Source organism: Chrysochloris asiatica, unplaced genomic scaffold (genome assembly GCF_000296735.1).
Source record: "Chrysochloris asiatica unplaced genomic scaffold, ChrAsi1.0 scaffold00224, whole genome shotgun sequence".
Taxonomy (NCBI): Eukaryota; Metazoa; Chordata; class Mammalia; order Afrosoricida; family Chrysochloridae; genus Chrysochloris; species Chrysochloris asiatica.
This window is the reverse complement of record NW_006408742.1, coordinates 3371981-3376771: the sequence shown is the minus strand read 5'-3', so window position 1 is coordinate 3376771 and position 4791 is coordinate 3371981. Positions and strand designations below refer to the sequence as shown.

General features: G+C 43.1%; 1 pseudogene; it reads right to left on the bottom strand.

The window, feature by feature from the left end:
• Positions 1–2453: 2453 nt before the first annotated feature.
• On the bottom strand, positions 2454–2905 carry LOC102835393 (annotated as a pseudogene).
• Positions 2906–4791: the final 1886 nt, after the last annotated feature.

Below are 4791 nucleotides of genomic sequence, written 5' to 3'. Positions count from 1 at the left end.
CGACAGGGTTGTATTCTTTCACCATATGTATTCAACATGTATGCTAAGCAAATAATCCCAGAAGCTGGGTTATATGAAGAAAAACGTGGCATCAGGATTGGAGGAAGACTCATTAACAACCTGCGATATGCAGATGATACAGCCTTGCTTGCTGAAAGTGAAGAGGGCTTAAATACTTACTGATGAAGATCAAAGACCACAGCCTTTGGTATGGATTACATCTCAATTTAAAACAAAAATCTTCACTACTGGACCAATAAACAACATTCTTATCAATGGAGAAAAGATGAAAGTTGTCAAGGAGTTCATTCTTCTTGGCTCAGCCATCAACACTCATGGAAGCAGCAGTCAAGAAATCAAACGATGTATTTCATTAGGCAAATCTGCTGCATGAGACGTTTTCAAGTGTTGAAGAGCAAAGATGTCAGCTTGAGGACTAAGGTGCACCTGACCCAAGCCATGGTATTTTCAATAACCTTGTATGCATGTGAAAGCTGGACAGTGAATAAGTAAGACTATAGAAGAATTGATGCATTTGAGTTATGGTGCTGGAGGAGAATATTGAAAGTACCATGGGCTACCAAAAGAACAAACAGATCTGTTTTGGAAGAAGTACAGCCAGAGTGCTCCTTGGAAGCCAGGATGGCCAAACTTAATCTCTCATACTTCGAACATGTCAGGAGGGACCAGTCACTGGAGAGGGATATCATGTTTGGTAAGGTGAAGGGTCATAGAAAAAGAGGAAGACCCTCAGCAAGATCGTTTGGCAATGTGGCAGCATCAATGGGTTTAAGCATGGCAGCAATTATGTGGTTGGCCCAGGACCTGGCAGTGTTTCATTCTGTTGTGATTAGGGTCGCTATGGGTTGATCCTGACTCGATGGCACCTAACAACAACGACTGATGGCAAACCATTTGTACCACACCACCTGGGACCCAGCCATACTTCATATTTGTTGTTGTTATTAAGTGTTGTTGATTCGGTTCTGGCCCATAATGACCAAGGAGTTGTATAGGGGTTCCAAGGAGCAGCTGGTGAACTTGAACTGACAATATTGCAGTTCAAGCCAACTTTGTGCATTTACCCACAAAATCAACTTTGTGCATTTTCCCACAGTGCCACACCAACAGGCACTAAAATTTTTGTTGTATGAATGAATGTTTGTTTAATCAGTAACTGAATGAGTTAAGACACTTAAACTTTATGAAACTCAATTTCTTTTTCTGGACAATGGGAAAAGCAAGCCACTCTTGCAGTAATGCTGCAGACTCAGAATAACCAAAAGGCCATTTTTCTCATCTCCAGGTCTGGGTCAGTGGCCCCTCTTAAATTCTAAGAGTGTTATTACAGTAACATTTGCTACATGGTATGTAAAGAGTTTGCTTACTCTTCTCTTTAACTGAGGAGAAAGGAGCCTGTTCAAAGTTGCCCTGGTGGCTCAGTATAAGCGCTGGGCTGTTAACCAAAAGGTAGGTGGCTTAAACCCACCAGCTGCTCCATAGGACAAAAGACCTGGTGATCTGCTTCCATAAGGCTAGGAACAGTTGTACTGTGTTTCTGTCATTGTTAAGTGTTGTAGAGTTGGTACCAACTCATAGTGACCCCATATAGAGTTTCCAAGGAGCAACTGGTGAGTTTGAATGACCGACCTTGTGGTTCAAAGTGACTTTGTAGCCCAGTGCTTATCTTACAGCACCACACCAGGACTTCACTATATCCTATAGAATTGATGTAAGTCAGAATCGACTCGACAGCACACAACAGCAACAGCAAACAACTTGTTCAGGAGTCCCTGGGTGGAGCAAATGGTCAATCTCTCGACTACTAGCTGAAAGGTTGACAGTTTGAATCCACCCAGAGACACCTTGGAAGCCAAAGCTTAAAAACCCAATGGGGAAGTTGTGCTCTCATTAATGGGGACCCCTGAGTCAAAATCAACTGGACAGTAACTAAGGACAACACCACCTCTCATTTACTTCCATACCTCAAGTGCCTACTACAATGCCTTAACCACATATTAACACTCACTTATTTTTTCCCCCAGAGAGTACAGCTTTATTATCTCAGGGTGGGGGCACAAGGGGGTGGGGCATGGAGTTACTTTCCCCCTTTCTCCCCTCACATACACTCTATTCTCCTTCCCCTTGGGCTATGAGAGTGACTTGGAGAGGGAGAGGAGGCCCCCCTCCCCACAGGGTTTCTCAGGTTAGGGAGGGACATGAAAGTGATCACATGCTTCTCAGACATGTCAGTGGTTGTAAACACAGGGCTAATGGGTCTTCATGCTCTGGAGAGTTTGGTCCATCCTTGACATGAAGAGCAGGCCCAGCCCCCTTTTCAGATCCAAGAGCAGTATCAGAGAAGGTCAGGGAGGCTGGGCAGCTGCTTCCCCTCAGGGCTTTGTCACAGCACACAGACATATGCAGTGCACAGTGGGAGCCTCGGGTCAGGTCTAGGAGATGGGCATGTAGTTGATCTTGGTGCGGTGGTGCTGGGCGATGCACTCGGCTATGCACACAGTGTTGCGGCATTCTTGCTCCTTGAGCTTCACAAAGGCGTAGAAGACCTCGAAGTGGAACTGATTCAGGAAAGCTGCTTGTTCAGCTTCACCTCGTGCTTGAAGAATCAGTCCTCCAGGATTGCTGCCTGCGCACTCGAAGAGCAGCTTGTACTCTGAGTAATAGTCCACCACGTTCTTAACCTGCTCATAATCATCAGCCTGGGCCAACTGGGCCAGGCCCTCTGGGTAGAGTCGCCCACAATGTGGGAAGAGCTTGGCGCAGTCCTCCTTGGATAACTCTGTGCCGAAGGAGTTGATGGTGTTTCAAACTCCAGGATGGGCCACATGATAAGGGCTGTGGTACCGCCCAGAAGGGTGCACAGCTTGTAAAAGGACCAATCAATGTGTGGTAGATAAGTTGTTGAATGAATGAATTAATAAATAACATTGAAACCAAGGTTTTACAGAGTAACCCATTGGTCTACGTATCTGTTGGTTGGTGCATCACCCTTTGTCAAAATACACTCCAAACTGGGCAAAGTAAAGTATGAGCAGAAAGCAAGAATGACAGCCAACAACAGTCAAATTTTAATTATGGGGGGCTGGGAAAGCAAGCAAACATATCTATTAACTTAAATTATTTCTGCCTCCCCACCCCCTTCCCAATTATGCAACTCGTGTAGGACAGTTGCTATTGGTAACAACTCTCTCTTTTGAAAACAAATCACATTTTAGCTTTCATTTGGCATAAGTCAATTTTTGCAAATTAGAGCCCAAAGCAAAATGTCTTACTCTCAGAAATATACAGTATATTTTTCCTAATTGGCTGAGCTGGCTATGTGAGGCTTTCCCCCTCTAACTTGTACAAACTGACTCTGTGAACAAAACTTCAGTGTGAAAAATCTAGGTGAGTCCAATAAACGCTATACTGTTTTATTGAGAAGGGAATGATCAACTTCTACCTAGTCAACAGTTCCTATGCTATCAAACTTGTAGTTGGTTGTATTCCTATACAAGGAACAACATTTTGAAACAGAAATTATTCTAATTCAGGAGTGCGAGTTCACCCTTGGGCTCTGTAATTTAATAGTCATGTAATCTTTCTGAGCTTAATGTCTGCATCTGGAAGATGGGAGGATTGTAAATGATACCCTCTAAGGTTCTGAGCCCCACAGTAGCTCTCTGGACACTTATTTTTCTTCTGCATACTTTCATTTTTCACTGTGCTATATAAATGCTCTGTTGATGACGTTACACAAACATATTGTGCAGATATAAATAAGGTGGAATCTGTGAGAAAACTATTAAACTTACTGGAAAAAGAATTCTCTGTGCTTGCTGTACACATGGATCCTCGCCTAGGACTAGTACAGCTTGGGAATAAGTGAATTCCTCTCTTGCTGTCATTCAACTGCTGCTTCCCACTCAAGGTCCAGATCTCTGGTCACCCCCACTATGCCTGATCTGATCTCCCAGCTGGAAATGAGTTCTTTTGCCCCACTTAAAGGTCTATCTGTGACACTCTGTGGCCCTGAGAATTTCTTCTGTCCATTATGGTCACTTAGCCACCTGTTTTCACGTTTCTGCCAGATCTAGAGCGGGCATTATATTGGCTCTTATTGCCTCCCCCAGAGAACTCTGTGCAGACATCTGACAATTACTAAATGGCAAAAAGTGTTGGTGGAATAAATAACCTAATAATCCAATGTTTTCAAATTTAAAATGGCCTCCTTACTTGAATAAACTCTTATTGGATTCAGCTGTAGGAAGTAATTTATACACATACCTTCTGGTATGGTAGATGGTGGTAGACATGGAAGTTGGGAGATAATGTTTATCACTCCTTCACTAAGTACCTGTGAGGGAAAAAGACTTCCCTTCTCATTCGTGTCCTGGCATTTAGAACTGAAAAAGTCCTGAAAGATCACTTAGTTCATTTCCTGAGACATACATAGCTTCCTATGTGTGTCTTGTGTAGGTTGACTCCATACATTAGTGGTGAATCAGAGCTAGAGATTGTTTCCTAACCCTCATCTATGTGATAGAAGTTTGAAAAGTGGCTATATAATGGATGATTGGCTAGGAAGACACAACAGGAAACACTCTGGGGTGATTTAAAGACTCTCCATCTTGTTTCCAATGGTAGTTACTTCAGTATATATTGTTGTTGTTAAATGCCATCAACTTGGTTCTGCATCATTGCAACTTGGTGTAGAATTTCTTACAGTCCAGTATTTTATCCTACAGTGCCACACCAGGATTCCATATTTTGCCCATAGTTTCTTTCAAC